At 38.2% G+C, this 17,217-nt stretch overlaps 1 protein-coding gene across 5 annotated transcripts in view; it reads left to right on the forward strand.

Moving 5' to 3' along the window:
- Positions 1-2,655: 2,655 nt before the first annotated feature.
- Positions 2,656-17,217, forward strand: part of TBCEL (tubulin folding cofactor E like) — a 70,921-nt gene continuing 56,359 nt past the window's right edge. The window contains exons 1-2 of one of the 5 annotated variants that reach the window (XM_012773494.3): positions 2,656-2,835; positions 6,239-6,329. The gene's annotated coding sequence lies outside the window, so the exon portion shown is untranslated. Of the gene's footprint in view, positions 2,836-6,238; positions 6,330-8,222; positions 9,046-10,061; positions 14,708-17,217 lie in introns of those variants that run through there. The other 4 variants (XM_012773498.2, XM_012773497.2, XM_076002596.1 and 1 more) reach the window with 4 other exon arrangements.

Consider the following 17,217-nt stretch of genomic DNA (forward strand, 5'->3'; position numbering starts at 1 on the left):
CATATGTAAGTACTAGATCATGATGTAAGATGTACTTCTTATTGTGAGACATTGTTCTGATAGGTTCTGCCTTTGCTTAGTTTATTCCAATGATAGGGAATTGACTGGAACTGATTAAAGCAGCTCCAGTTCTTCCAAAGTTCTTCCTTATTATTAGGTCACACCATATGACATTGCCATTTGTAGGTCAATGTGATTGAATTATCAATAATTTCTAGAAAAATGACCAGAAATTTGCCTTTCTGTTACTTTCTGACACCTTAGTTCAATGTCCACTCTCTCTTTTTCCTATATGACAGCCCTTTAGAAATAATGGGCAATTAACGGTGAACATGATATTCTGCCTTAATGCTTACATGCCTGTCAAAGGGACAACAAAGATACAGCTTGAAAAGTATGTGTATACTTTTCAGTGTCAAGGAAATAGAAGAATGCTTCAAGCAAATGGCTTAGCAGAGGGAATTCCCAAAGAATAATTGAGAGTATAGAGAAGCACAGTCTAATAGAACTTTCTATAATGATAAAAATATACTTCATCTGCACTGTCCAATATGCTAGCCACTAGCTACATATGGTGATTGAGCACTTGAAATGTGGCTAGTGGCATGTGACTGAGGAAGTGAAATTTTAATTTAACTTAAATTTAAATGGCCATGTGTGGCTAGTGGCTACCAGAGTGAACAGAGCAGATATAGAAGAAGGGAGACAGTGGCAAGAGATGAGGCTGGAAAAGTCAGATCTGGAAGAACCTTGAGAAGCACCTTAATAATTGTAGACTCTATCTTGAGAGCCATAGGGAATCTTGGAAGGGTTTTAAGCTCCAGGCAATAATACCATCAGATAGGAGTTTTAGAAAGATAATTCTAGCTGTCTTGGGGAGATAGGTGGGAGATGGGTAGAGACATTGATCTTGTCTTTAGGAGTGTGCTTTATAAGGGGAGAGATGAGAACAAAAGAAACAGAAAAGTGACTCAAGGATATTTCATAGAAACAAAGAAGTATATAGCTGACCGTACCCAGTCGAATAGAATACTCACATGTATATGTGTATATACATATATATTTATGTACATCACACATAGTATTTGTTAATAGTAGTAACTCACATTTCTAGCTTTTTTCCTAGTTGCTTACTGGACATCAAGCCTTCTAAGTATCCTGGGGTACTTGAGCTCACAAGTAAGTCTGTCAGCCCAGTATCCATGCAGCATCTACCTTGTTATTTCTCCTCTCTGTATATTTATTCTGCTCTTCACATGGTCTTCACCCTGAAGCTACTTTGTGGTCCTGCCAATGATCCCAGTGCTCCAAAAGCCATTACTACTTAAAGTGCCAGAAATACATTCTGTTCTCTGTGGAGGGGGAGGAACACCCAGGAAACCTAAGAGGCAGTGCGTGGCTCATCCTCCCCTTTACCTTCAGAGCATTTTCTTTAACCAGCTTCTTCTGGTTTTTTTTTTTGTTGTTGTTGTTTTTGTTTTTGTTTTTTCTCTAACCCCTCTAAGCCCTGCCTATGGGGTAAGACAAAACAAAACAAAACAAAATGACAAAAGTAAGTCCTCAGGAACTGATGATGGTAAGCTGCCATTGGGTCTCCCCTAAAGAATTTTGTTTTCTCCTCTCTAGGAACCAATATACACATGTGTGCAAATCATCTCCCCCACTTCCTCCCTGACCCACACCACACAAGAGCACATACTACGCACGACGGCCTCTTCAATAACTAGCACTTCAGCTGACCTATCCATACAAGGCTGAATTCTCTTCAGGATGGGCCAGCCCTCTTCCTATTCCATGTATGTTCCTGCATAAGAAGTGTACAAAGAAGTACATAAGCAATCACAGCTCAACAATCAGATGTTCTACTATGTATGGAGCTGGAGCTATAGCTTGGCATAATGTGAAGTGCATGAACTCTGGTGGATTCACATCTCAGCCTGGTCACTTATTACTAACTGGGTGGTCTTGGGCAGATCACTTAACCTCTCTGAACTTCAGTTTTCAATCCTATAAAACATCATCTTTTGGAAGTTTTAAAAATTAAGAATATATTATGTGCAGTGCCTGTACCTAGAAGGTGCTCAATAAATGAAAGCCGCTATTGCTACATTGGTGCTGGCAGCTCAGGACGCCACTTGTGAAGGGGCCACAGAAGAAAGGTCAAAGCGCCACAACACCCTGATGCACAACCAGTCGGGTCTTATTAGATTACAGCTGAGGGCTCACCTAGCATAGTTTCCTTATTTTATGGATGAGGACACTGAAGCCAGAGACAGGACGTGACTTGGTCGGGGTCACACGGCGAATTAGCAACAGAGCCAGGTGTCTCAGGAGAGATTCAGCCCAGTGCTCCTTTTTGTAATAAGGCAGCAGACTCTCTGCTGCCCGCAGTCTGCTCGGATCTGCCCGTGTGTCACTGTGATATGACAATTTGTGCTCATGTTCTGCACCTGGCGTCCCCTCACTAGATGGGCAAGAGCAAGAGCAGGAGATGAGGTGTGTTTCTGATGAAGGCCAGACCGGTGCAGCCTCGCCCGTCGCCATGGCAACCCCAGCTTGGTTGGGGAGGACCTGCTCCTCCAGCGCCCCCTCCTATTCACGCAGCGGACGTGACACGTGCGGCGGCAGGTCACGTGTTGTTGTTGGGTCGGGAAAGCTGCTTCCGGGTCAATGCAGGACACTGGGCTCCCGCGGCCGGGGTGCGGGACGAGGTGAAGCGGAGCCGGGCCGGGCCGGCCGGGACCAGGCCCGAGGCTGAGCGGCGGCCGGGAGGGGGGAGGCGAGGCGCAGCCGGAGGAGCCGCCGCAGCAGCTCCCCCGCCTCCCGGGCTGAGGGGTGAGTGGAGCCGGGCCGCCGCTCTGCCCGGTTCTCAGGCCCGAGGCGCTCCCCTGCGGGGCCGAGGCGCGGAGGGCCGCTCCTGGGGGGCGCAGAGATGGGAGACTCGGGGTACGGCTCAGGGCGAGGCGGGGTCTGCCGGGAGCAGCGGTGGCGACGGGAGACCTGCTCTGGGTCTAGAGGGAGGATGGGGCCTGGCCGGGGCGGAGCTGGGAGGGCCCTGGGCTGGGGGAGGGAGGCTGGTCCCGAGTTGGAGGAGAGTGTGGGGGAGCCTGTCCCAGGGCCTGGGGGAATCCAGGCTGCTCACCGTGCCGGACTTGGGGGATGGGAAGATGCTCCCTGGCTAGCAGGAGACAGGGACGTGTCTGGGCTGCGGGGGAGATAGGAAACTTGTCTCTGAACTACTGAATCCCAAAAAAGAGGACATGTCCGCAGGGAGGTTTGGTAGGGAAAAGAGGGGACGCCAGGCCTTTTCCTTCCACAGTCTGATAAAAGGATGTGGTCGTTTAATAAGGGTTTTGGGGATGAGAATGAGAATGAGGGGGTTGGAATAAGATGGGGGCTGGATGGAGGGTAGCCTGTGCTGGGATCTTGGTGGGGGAGTAAGGATCTGTATGAAGCTTCTCTGTTGAGAATGGAGAGTGCAGAGATTTAGGTCTTCTACTAGGAAGACATTCTGGAAATCCGTGAAGGAAGGAGATGTAATTCTGTCTTCTTTTGGGACATAGTAATTCCAGAAGTTGTAGTTGAGCAAAGTTGGTTGCAAGTGTTGAGCTGTCTACAGTGAGTGGAAGAAGGAGGGGTGCTAACTCTGAAGTTGCTAAGCTACAAGGAGCTTGCAGGCACCGCCCAGCGCTGTTTGGAGAAGCTCCCAGTGCTTTCAAGTTCAAATACAAGTTTAACTGGGCCTTGTCCCTGTTCACTTTATGGAGCTATGAAGCTCTTAATTTGGTTTCCACCAGTCCATCTTGAACAAAGAGATTATGAGTAGGTGCTGAGTACTAAGGAAAATGTTCAGCCTTTGAGTCCTGGATTATTAGACCTAAACTTCTAGGGTAGTAGCTTTCAAAATTTTTAAAAATCATGTCTCATAATAAGAAGTGCATCTTCTTACATCATGATCTAGTACTTATATATAAACGAAAAGTTTCACAAAGTAGTATTTACTCTTTTTTGTGTGATGCATCCTGATAATTTCTATTATATTTCATTCTCTTTCATTTAAAACTGCTGACTGAAATCCTCTAAATTGATTTATGGGCCACAATTTGCAGTTTGAAAAACACTGTTTCTGAGGCACATTTCTCTGGCTTGAATCAGTGTTCCCATATTGTAAGCTTCTAGAAAACAAGGATGATTCTAAGAAGATGGATTATTATGGAGGGGGGAGGCAGCCAGGTTTGCAATTGACTGCTCCAATTGTTTAGATGTTTATAACTTGTAGCATATTTGACCTATGTTTTCTGAAGTTCCATAATCTTTGATATCTTAATATTGGCTGATTATTTGATTGAGGAAATTGTGTGTGTGTGTGTGTTTATTTTCTCCATACTTTGCTGTGTCCGAGAAATATGAGAGACCTAGTTCCATATAGTTGCTTTCTCACTACAGCATAATTAAGAAAGTTTTATTTTACTGTTCCAGTGTTGTAAAGATACATTGATTTGATTTTCTGCTGTTTAAAAATATCTCAAACTCTTCTTACTCCAGTAATCACTGTATAGTATCCTCTTTGCTACATGATTAAAGATATATGTTTGTGGCTTTAGTATATATTTTAAACTCAATCATAAACTTAAGTATAACTTTGAATCAGTCAGTATTTTAATTCTCCCAATGAAAATTTTAGGTGAGGTCCTTAGAAAAATAGTATTAACTCATAATAAACATTAATGACTGTTGGGGAACAAAGTGAGAGCTCTTCAAGTGTTGCAATGTTAAAGTCCTTTGAAAAGTTGTCATATAGCTTATTGCTGCAGGTCATTGAGTGCCAAATGATGTTGCCTAATTTCAGTAGGTAAATTTATAGGGTATGCATTTAAGAGCAGTTTAATAATGTTACTTTTTGTTGAGGATTAGTTCATATTATATTTGTAACATGGAATTCAAAGGCACAGTCATCAGGAGAGAATTGCCCAAATTAAACTTCATCAGTGGGGTCACATTCTTAATTAGATGTCTTATGAAAAGGTTCTATCATCTTCAAACTTTGTGTCTTATAAAATACATTTTTTTGCTTTTAGCTATTGACTCTATCTTGGTTACTGATGAGAGGGGTTATGTTGGCATGTGTCAGCTATGCTTTTAAAATGATCTCTTTTGATCAGGTAAATATTATTTGTTTTAAAATATTGAGCTTTAAAGAAAGTTTAAAAATTTTGTCTTGTGCTAGGTGTTTGGAACATTAAGGAAGATTCTTATTAATTTTATTTTTCTGGGAACCCTGTGTACTTGTCAATAAACAGATATGGAGAAATTACCCTGAGTGATTGTGTGTGCTTTTTTATAGTTTTCATTTCTTCTCTTGACTGTCAGACTGTTAAGTATGTCTCCATCTATAGTAGACCCTTTTCCCCTTCTGGTTTTTGCTTACAAACTGCTATAGGTTTGCAAATCAGATACTTAATATTTGTTATATAGTACTTTTTTCCCCCCCTTTTCTTAGTGTGTGAACTATGTGACATGTATTTTGGCTACTAAGAGGCCAAGTTACTGGCCTTTTAGTCCTGTACTGTATTTTTTAAATAAATGAGCTATTTATATATTTTAGGCCTAGTCAGCTATATAAGTTCTAAAAAGTTACATGAAACTGATGGTGGTACAGTTTTGGGCTTAAACAAGTTATTTGGTTTTGATTGTTGCCTTGGCCCTACATGTGATTGGTCATTAAGATTTACCATTCCTCCCTTTTTCAGGTTACCCTTTCTGACTTTTATTTCTTTCGCATTAGAATAGTAATGCCCTAACTATTCCTATTGTCTGTTTCTTGCATAGCTTCATGTGAGTACTCTTCCAAAGAGTATTGCTGGGATTATTTCATTTCTCTCTTCAAAAACCATTAGCTGCTTTCTAGTGCCAGCACTGAATAAAGCCCCTACTGTTTAGCTTGACCTTTAGGGCCTTCCAGAACCTTTCTCTCCTTTTTTTTCTGACATCGTCATTCCATTGCTAAATGCAGATCCTCTACCTGCCAGGGCTGCTACTCATCATACCTTCCTTTGTGTGTAGGATTATGCCTGAAAGTCTCTGCACAAAATGTGTTCCTTTTCTTCATTAGATCCCACTCATCTTCATTTCATTTCAGATGACCCCTCTTCTGTGAAGTCTTTCATGCTTGTATTGTCTGTCTACTTTTCCTGTATTGCTCTGTATTGTTTATATACTTTATTTTTATCCCTTTTAGATTGTAAACACCTCGAGGACAGGAGGCTCAAATATTTTGGAATCTCTAGGACGTCCAGCACGGGGTCTACAGAGCATGGTTCATAGACCAAGTGAGTCAAAATTGACTGAACTTACAGTTAAAAATGCAGATCCCTGAATTCCACTGTAGACTTACTGAATCAGGATCACTGGTGGAGCCTAGGAATCTGCATTTTCACAAGCTGCCTGGATGATTTTTCTGTACAATAAAAGTTAAGAATTGCTACAAATAATAAAAGATTTTAAAAAAAATCACTGACCTAGCACAATCCTTTAAATTATAGTAGGTACACAAATAATTTTTGAGCAAATGATGTTAGTGAATTGAGCAATATCATAGTTCAGCAGATTGGTTTAATTTTAGAGCCTTGAAGTCAGCCTAGATTTGCATCCTGGCTCTGCCACTCAGTTGCTGCATGACCATAACCTCTCTGCTTCAGTTTTCTGATCTGTAAAATGGGATAATAGTACCCCTTATAAGAGTGTTGTTGAGGATTAAATGAGATAATATATGTAAAACACAGTACATGGCACATAGTAAACCTGCAATAGATTTCATCTGCTGTTGTCTTGATGATGACTAGCATAATATTGATCATTGTAGCAGTGAAGCATTGTTGTAAGAATAGGTTCCAGGTCAGTCATTGATTTTTAAAAAATTTTTATTATTATGGGTACATAATAGTTGTATATCCTTATATAGTACATGTGATGTTTTGATACAGGCATCCAATGTGTGTTAATCAAATGAGGGTAATTGGAGTATCTGTCACCTCAAATATTTCTTTGTGTTAGGAACATTCCAATTCCACTCTTCTAGTTATTTTAAAGTATACCCTTACTTACTGTTGGTAATAATCACTTTGTTGTGCTCTCAAGTATTGTTCATACTATCTAACTGTATTGTTGCACCCATTAACCATCCCCATTTCCGCCCCCCTTCCTTCTACTGTCCCCAGCCTCTGGTGACCATCATTCCACTCTCTGTCTCTCAGCTGTCATTGTTAATAACCAAATTGCTTATATGGTTTTAAGAATCCAGGCTTAAAATATTTTCCATTTTAGGCTAACAAATCATGGACCTATCTGGTGTTTAAAGTCATGAAGGTGTCTGTCTTCTTTAGAAGACTTGCCAGTCAAATGAGGACATTACATTTTTCCCCTTCATTTCCCTGCTACCCAAAGAATAAAGTGCAAACTTTTAAATGGAGGACATTAGCCCCTTACCATCTGGCCCCACCAGTCCTTGTTTATCTTCACCCTTCCTCCCACACATACTCCAGAGCATCTACTTTACATTTCTCACTTTATCGTACATCTCTTCAATGCATTTGTGCCTGCCCACATGCTTTCCCTTTGTTTTTAATCCAGTGAATTCCTGCTACTCTTGTAAGTCTTGGTTTTCTGTGTGACTGACCTCCTTAGTGAAGATTGTCACTCCCTCAGTGTTTTGAAGTGTTTTGCCCATACTTATATATTACCTTTGTATATGTTTGTCTTCTCGGAGGGAAAAAGATTTGGTCCTGACATATGTTCCCAGTACATTGTATGTAATTAGTCCACCTGTGCTGAGGGGAGGATGTTTGTTATTTGACTCATATCAGCTCACCCATTTATCTGACTTCCCTACTCTCTGCCTTCGGAACAATAACTGTAGTTTATTGACTGCTTAGTACATGCCAGGCACTTAACTAGATGCTTTAAAAATGTCATTTAATATTCACAATGACCCTATGAAATAGCTATTGATAGCTTCATTTTATGAGTGAGGAAGCAGGCATAGAGACGTAAGTAACTTCCTCGAGTTGCACAGCAGAGTCATAATTAAACTCAGAGTTCAGCAAAGGCCATGCTTTTAATCACAGTCCTGTTCTAAAAAGAGGGGATTTAAACAGGTGACACATTTCCTGCACTCAGGATCTTAAGGCTGTGTGAAACTTTCATTATTAATTCATTATCCTGAGGAATGTGATCTTTAACAAGTACTGTTGTGAAAAGCATTATTTAAACTAAAACTGTTCTTGGCATAATGCTTTTCCAGTGATTTTCAAAATTTTTATTTCTTCGTCTTCTGCCATACTCATTGGTGTACTTGATTTCCATTTCACTGTCAGAAGGTATTACTTCATGTCTATTCAAAGTAAAATTCACTTTTCCATTCATACAACAAATATTTGTCGCCATGTACCAGGCACTGCTCTGTATAACACTGAACTAGACTGTCACATCCCTGCTTTTGTGCAACTCATGTTCTGGTGGAGAACAGACACTAAACTGATGGTTGTGTTAAGTGCTGTAAAGAATAAAAGAGGGTCAAAATGATAATGAGTGATTGATGGATGGTGCAGTGGTGCTATTTTCAGAGGTGATCAGAAGTAGCCTCTGAGAAGGTGACATTCGTGTTTAAATTCCAGACTTAAATGCTGAGATGAAGCAATTCTGTTGAGAGCCAGGAAAAGGGTAGTTTTGTGAATGCAAAGGCCATGAGGGGAAATTAGCTTAGAAAACTGATAGAAAGCCAGGAATGCTGAAGCCTAGTGGGCTAAGAAGAGTGGAAGGAAATGTGGTTAGCAAAGTAAGCAGAGATCAGATTAAAGAAGACTTGAAGACTATGATGATTTTATTTTTTTTATGATTGATTTTATTTTAAGTGTGAAAGGAAGCCATTGGAGAGATTGAAGGACATGAATTCAACTCAAGTTTCTGAGAGATCACTTGGCTGCTTATTGGAGAATGCCTTGTGCAAGAGTCAAGAGAGACCAGGTGGAGGCTTACGCAGCAGTCCTGGTGAGATGTTGATGATAGCTCAAACTAGAGTAATAGAGATAGAAAGAGTTGGGCAGAATCAGGATGTTTTGGATGTGGTGTTGATGGGGGTGTGAGAGGAAGAGTCAAATATAACTTCCAAGATGGGAATGAGTGGAGGAGGAGTAGATTTGGAGAGGGAATTGAGGGTTTTCTGTTTTTGCGCCTGTGTGCCTCTTCTGGATCCCCCTTGCCATCCTCTAAGGATACCACTATTCTGAATTTTGTGTTTAATATTCACTGTCTTTTCTTTACATTTTTTATCACATATGTGTGTGGCCCTAACAATAAGATGCTTAATTTCCATGTTTTGGGATTTTGTATAAATGGGCTTGTACTGCCTGTGTTCCTGTGATTAATTTTACTCATTTAACATTGTTTTTTAAAAGTTATTATGTTTCAGAGATAACAATTAATTGTTAATTTCCATTGCTGTGTAACGTTTCATTTTATGAATGTACTGTAATTTATCCAGTTGCCTGTTCTTAAATATAAGGGCTTATCCCTCAAGGAGTTTTGCAATTTCCAATAGTGCTGTTGCTACTACTTGTCTCCTGGTACACATGTGCAAGTTCCTGTAGGGTGTACACTGAGAAGTGGGATTGCAAGATTATAGGGTATGTTCATCTTCAACTTTACTAGAAAGAGATAAATTGTTCTCCAAGATGTTTGTACCACTTGATAGTCCCACTGGCAGTGTAAGAGTTTCTATTTCTCCAATGCTTGTTACTGTCAGAGTTTTTAAGTTTTGCTGATTTATATAAAATGGTATCTCATTGAGATTTTAATTTTTGTCTCTCTGAATATTATTGAACTTGAGCATCTTTTACATGTATTAGCCATTTGAATTTTATCTTCTATTAAATATTCATGTCTTTTATCCATTTTTCTATTGGGTTGTTTATCTTTTTCTTACTGAGTTCTTTGTTTCAGTTACATGTATTACAAGTATCTTTTTTTCCAGTTTCTGGCTTGTCTGTTTATGATTTAATGTCTTTTTAATGATCAAAAGTTTTTCATTTTTTATGGTAACTTTTCCTTTATGGATTTTGAAATATTTTCCTAAATCAAGATCATAAAGTTCTTTTCTGATTAGAAGAAATAACTGTTTCCTTCTCAGGGAGATAAAGTTTGCTTTCACATTTCATCTGGAGTTGAATTTTTTCTGTGTCATAAAGATTCAATTTCATTTTCCCCAGATTGTTATTCACTGTCCTAGCACCAATTATTGAATAGTTTAATCCTCCTGCTGATCTTTATACCACTTTCTGCTGTTTTTACATCGGCCTATTTCTGGGCTCTGTTCATTGGTCTATTTTTCTTTCCTCAGAGTTATTTTCCTTAACAAAGTACAGTTGATTCTTGTTACTCATAGTTTTTTTTTTTTTTTACATAAAGTTGCCACAAATAGTGAATTGGTGACTATGGAGCCATTACTTCCAAGGGAGATAGAGGGTTACATTCCTGTGAGCCTCTGGTCATAATGTTGTCATCAAATGATTAATATATAATCTTGTTTTATATGTGTTTCTGTTTCAGGACATCTTATTTAATATATATTATCCATTCATTACTGTTGAATTCGCTGTGAACAGCACTGTAGTTCATGTCTGAATGAGGCTATCTAACTCCTGCATTTTCCCTGCAAAGCACATCACAGCCTCCTCATGCTTTAGAAGCACCAGACAACATTTCAACACTACCCTTGAGGGTCATTTTAAACAGTGAAATCGCCAACAAAAAGCACAAAGATATGAAAAACCTGTCACTAAATAGACCATGAAAAGGACACTTGTTTACATTATGAGAGCTGAAACAAAAAGGCAGAGTGTCACCTCACCACCTTCAGCTCTCTGACTTAGGTGGGAATATGGGCATTGAGAACTCAAATTTTTTGTCACTCTTTGTGTATCTGCAAAGGACCACAAAAATGCTGCAAGCATTTATTTTGGGATAACAAATGTTTTTTCATGGGGGCAGTAACATAAATTTTAGCATATAGGTGAATTTGCAAATATAGATATGGATATTCTTCATGAATAGCCTCAACCTTTAAAATGCTGGGAGAAAGATAGTTTTTAGAAAACCATTAGCGTTAGCACTTTCCTTTCCCTCTCATACCTACACACATATCTTTGTAGCATGTCAAGAGAATAATTTAACACAATGAATCTTTCAAATACTAAGTGTTTTGATTGGCAGATGCCATTACCTCAATAGCCTTCTTTTTTGAGAATAGTTTTATTATATTTATGATCATGGTATTATTTATTTCATAGGTATGTGTTTGAAGCAAATAATTTTAGGACAGGATTATAACTCTTAAAATGTTGAAAACAAGTCTAAATTAGTAAACCTTTATTGTAACTCTTATGAGGATCATATTTTCTTGTAGACATCATTAATAACTTAAAGCATGAGTTTTATAAAGGCAAGTATCCTTTGGAAGTTGAAATTTAAATATTAACTCTATTAGTCCCTCATTCATTTAGTGATATTTTTTCTCATGAACATTAGTAAAAGATTCCAAGAAAAAGATAAATGAAGATTGTATCCATCATAAATCACATTTCCCACAAAAGCACTTATTGAGACTTCGCTATTTTATCCCTCACTCATAATTTAAGATCCTCAAGTGAATTATCTGCATTAATTTGATAAGTGTGCTGTGAGAGTAAGAACCAGGAATTTTGGACTTGGCCTATATTCATCTTTTTTAATATAGCTCATACTTCATTCTTTTATTTTTTTAAATATTTTTATTGTAAAATATACATAAAATATACCATTGTTAAGTTTACAGTTCAGTGGCATGAAGAACATTCACATTGTTATGCGACTATTGCTACCACATATCTCCAGAACTTTTTCATTTTTCCAAACTGAAATTCTATACTCATTAATTAATAATTCCCCATTCCCCTTGTCCTCCAGCTCCTAACAACTGCCACTCTACTTTCTGTCTCAATGAATTTGACGACTCTAGGTACCTTGTGTAAGTGGAATCATACACAATTTTTTCTTTTGTATCGACTTCATTTGGCATTCATACATGTTATAGCATGTGTCAGAATTTTCTTTCTTTTATGGCTGAATAATATTCCATTGTATGTATATACCACATTCTATCCATCCACCTTTTGACTACTGTGAATAATACTGCTGTGAAAATTGGTGTGCAAATCTGTTCAACTCATGCTTTTAGTTCTTTTGGATATATACCTAGAAGTGGAATTATTGGGTCATATGGTAATTCTGTTTAATTTTTTGAGGAACTGCCATACTGTTTTCTATACCAGCTATACCATTTACCAACAATGCACATATATTCATTTTTAGTTACTGAGCAGTGCCTGTTGTTCTGAAGTAGTAAGTCTTACATATGAATTGTAAGGTATAGTAGGGGTACAAAAATCATATATTCAGTATTAAATCTATTGTGGATGTGGTTTTTGCAGAAGAATTTAACTTGTGGTAGGTAGCAAGTATTTCCAATTCTGCTATTGGTCCTTTACTTCATCATGTCACCTCTTACTTTCGGGGCCCCCATGGAGAAGTTGACGTAATTACTTATCCAGCTGTAGCTATGAAGAATTTTTATTTATAAAGTACTTTGATTTCATATTTTATTAAATGTATTTGATATACACAGTCAGAAGTGATTAGAAAACTTATCAATTAGCACATTTACTGGGTGCCAAAGTTTAGTGTATGATAGATACAAAGAAGCATTAGGCTATGGTTCTTACCCTCAAGAGCTATACAGTTTGAGGACATAAGATATAAACACATGAAAATTATATCACTGTGTATGAGTTCAATAATAATGGTATATGGGACAAAAATGAAAAGGTGACATACCAATATGTGATTGATTAATTGCCCACTGAATGTTTTAGGCGATAGATACTATGAGCTCAGTTCAAAGGAAACATCATTCTGGCAAGACATATCTGAGGTTTCATCTCTGAAGTATATTTTGAGTAGGGTGTTGAAATATGCATAAAATTTAGATGGGTAGAGAGGTAAGGGAAAGATCTTCCAGTTAAGGAGGAATAGCTTTATAATTGTTAGATATTTTTACTGTGCTGAATAATTAATTGGCATTAATTAGCATAGTCCTGGGATCTAAACAAATTAGATCCAATCTATTTAACAAAAATTGCAAGTAAGCCCTCCACCCTATATTTATGTTACTGTGTTCACTGGGTGATGATGGTAGTAGTAGTGGTAGGGGTAGCAATAGCAGTAGCAATTAAGCTAATATTTATTCAGTGCTTTCTGTGTGCCAGGCACTGTGCTAAACACGTTTTACCTGCATTATCTCCATCCATTCATTCTTCAGCAACCCTATAAGCTAGGAGTTAAGGACTGTTACCCCTTCCTGTGGAAGAGGAAGTGGAGAGACTTGGAAAACTTAAGTTACTTGCCCACAGTCACACCAAGGAGTGGAGTCAGTCAGAATTTACATCTAGCCAGGCTAATTCCAGAACCAGCACTTATTACCATCGGGCAATATTGCCATAGCACTAAATATGGAAAGTCATTTTTAATGACTTTCATAACCTTTCTGCATGGCTGAAGTTTTAACATTGTGGCAATCCCTGGTTATTACCCAGAGTGGTTTGTAAATTCCTTTGGAAGGCTGCAGAGTGATGAACTAGTAGTCTGTTCCTAATGAGGCTTTCCTTAACATGATAGCTTCTGTAGCTGCTCAAGAGCAGAGATAAAGGAGGAATCTGTTCTGCAAATAGCTAAGTAATGACCTTACACTTGTTTGTTCATAATGGAAAGAAAACGTGCATATACAGTTTCCTTCTGGTGAAACTTAATTTATTCAAGAAAAAATATTGCTTTTTGAAAGTATGGAGAAATTGAGAATAATTTTTTCCCCTTTGGTGACTAGACCAGTCAGTACTGTTACTTAGTGTTTTGGTTCAGTTACTTTGATGTTATAAGAAGTATTTTGGCTGTAATGGTTTTCATATATTTTAATAAATTATGTTTCTATGATTTGTGTGTGATGCTATATACTGTTGACATGAAATATTCCTATTTTGGTAAAGATGGAATGGCTCAACAGATTAGGGCTACAGAAAGCATGACTTAGCATGCTGGTAGGGCCACAGAAACCTAAGCAAGTCTCAGTTTTGTATCCTGTAAGTAGAGATAAGTTAGTCTGTGTGTTTCAGAGAGTGGTTATAGAAAATTACTAGGCTTTAAAATGATTGTTAATCTCAGTGTGGGGACACTTGGTTTGGGAACATCAGGTCAAGAGTGGATGTATCTAATCCTGCTTTGAGTAAGTGCAACTTGAAAGCCTTGAAATTTTCCCGAATTGAATCTGGGCCAAATATTAATCAAAAGGTAGGGGTAGATGCAAATTTGTTTCTGAAGGAGCTGGGAGGTGGTGTATGGGGAGGGGCAGGGAGTAACTCTCCTTGGAAGTGGTTGATGTGTATAATGAATGTTAAACCTTTTTGTTGTTGTGTTTGCTGAATGTGTATGCAAAGTGTTTTGTTCTATATTTCAGAATGCGTAATTTAATAGGGGTAAAGGCAGTTGCCTTAAACCAACATTTTTGGACAATGAGAGACTATCGAAATCAAGAACGAAGTGTTTAGAAATATTTTCACACAAACAGGTACTTCATTCTAAATAGCAGTATTTTCTTAAATTTTTTTTCTCTCAAATTTCCCATCAAAATCATAAAATTCTTAGGCTAATGCATTTGGATCAGAAATTCCAAATGCTCTGTTTATATATGGTGGACTACAAGCATGAGAGTCAGTCATAATTGCTAATGCGCAGTTGTAAATGAGAAAACTTTTGTCTCTTTTCTGACATCTAAAATGCCTATATGCACTCTAGTATTTAGTAAATAATATAGACAGCTCTGAGGCTGTACTTCCCACCAATAACATAGAGTCATAGTTTTAGATATCTTTGTCACTAATACAATGAAATAAAGAATTTTGGATAGGTATTTTAATGTTTGTGGTGCTTTTTTTTTTTTTTTTTTTTGAGACAGAGTCTCACTTTGTTGTCCAGGCTAGAGTGAGTGCCGTGGCGTCAGCCTAGCTCACAGCAACCTCAATCTCCTGGGCTTGAGTGATCCTTCTGCCTCAGCCTCCCGAGTAGCTGGGACTACAGGCATGCGCCACCATGCCCGGCTAATTTTTTTTTTTTTATATATATATCAGTTGGCCAATTAATTTCTTTCTATTTATAGTAGAGACGGGGTCTCGCTCTTGCTCAGGCTGGTTTTGAACTCCTGACCTTGAGCAATCCGCCCGCCTCGGCCTCCCAAGAGCTAGGATTACAGGCGTGAGCCACAGCGCCCGGCCTGTTTGTGGTGCTTTTAAAGAGGTTTGTAGTATTAGAAGAGAGTAGCGGTGTCTGACTAATAATAATAATAATACTCAAGGAATGATGAGTAGTCTAAATTCACATTTCATCTCACAGTGTTGGATATTTTTTTAAATCTCCTACCAAGAAAAGTTGCTGTGCCACATTATTACACTTGAATGTAGTGTAGTATACAGTTGAGAAAAGAGACTTTGTGACATAGGGTGGTTCTTAGTAGGGTGTGAAATCATGGTGGCATGGTGCGTTGTGATAAGGGATTTATCAGCTACACTCAGGTTTTGCACTTGGAATGATAAGAGTTAAGTCAGTGAATTGGCTAACTAATTCTACAGAATAGTTCTAAAAGTTTATTAGAATTAGTTTATTTTCCTTACTTTTATCCAAAGAAGGCATCCACTTAAATATATTACATAATGCTCAGGGGAACTGAGATAGAATCATACACAAGTATAAAAACTTGAGAATAAATGAAATTAGATGCAGCCTAATTACATTGACTTGGACAATGTCCCTGAAGTATTTATATGGGGGAGATAGCTGCCATTCATTACTTCAGCTATAAAAGCTTATTTATATGTAATCCTAGCACTCTGGGAGGCTGAGGCGGGTGGATTGCTCAAGGTCAGGAGTTCAGAACCAGCCTGAGCAAGAGCGAGACCCCGTCTCTACTATAAATAGAAAGAAATTAATTGGCCAACTGATATATATATATATAAAATATTAGCCGGGCATGGTGGCGCATGCCTGTAGTCCCAGCTACTCGGGAGGCTGAGGCAGAAGGATTGCTTGAGCCCAGGAGATTGAGGTTGCTGTGAGCTAGGCTGACGCCACGGCACTCACTATAACCTGGGCAACAAGTGAGACTCTGTCTCAAAAAAAAAAAAAAAAAGCTTATTTATGGAATACTTTATAAACCTTAGAAATGATTATGTACATATGTATTTATTGACATGGAAAGTTTTTCATGAGTATTTTAGCAAAAAGGCAGGTTATAAAATTATATGTCTAAAAGGAATTTAATCTTTGTGTAAAAAATATATACCTACATAGCACAGAAAAATGGTCTGGAAGGATATACAACATAAGGTTTATCTTTAGGCTTAATGTGCTTGCTAAATCTGTTGACCAAAGTCACCTGGTATGGCTGTGCCTCTAAGTGTGCTTCAGATGTGAAAAACTTTTGGTAATGTTTCTTTACGTGATTGGCTTAGCTAATAAAAAGGGAAACTACATGGTGGGGGTTACTGGTTTTGCCATCATTGTTGTTTGCTTACTTTCAATTGCAAATTTTTAAAAATTCAGAATGAATATTGTATTTCAAAGCAATATTTAGGAAAAAGCTTATTAATAGACCTTTATTCATTGATTTATTTAATCTTTCTTGGAGGGAAAAATATATAACATATATACACATATACTCCCCCAGAGTAAATCTATTTTATTGGGGATACACTTATACCAACGTTCAGAAAGACTCATTTGGAAAACAAACAAAATTTCCAACTACCTCAAATGTCCAAGAATCTGGCAGAGTTTGGCTACACAGGGGAATTGTTCCAAAAAAGAAAGCTTTCTGAGATGAGTTTAGAAGGGAGTCCACAAAGTGAAAGTTAAATGAGTTAAAAAAAATTGCAAAAATGAGAACACTAGTAATCCTAAGTGGTTCTTTGAAAATATCCAGATGTTCCTCCACAGGCTTTGTTTTGTTGTTGCTGACCTCTCCCACACTCCAAACTCAGGATGTCCTTTTTAAAAAAACTCTTAACCTTGTTTTTTTCCCCATCA

Source organism: Microcebus murinus, chromosome 4 (assembly GCF_040939455.1).
Source record: "Microcebus murinus isolate Inina chromosome 4, M.murinus_Inina_mat1.0, whole genome shotgun sequence".
Lineage (NCBI taxonomy): Eukaryota > Metazoa > Chordata > Mammalia > Primates > Cheirogaleidae > Microcebus > Microcebus murinus.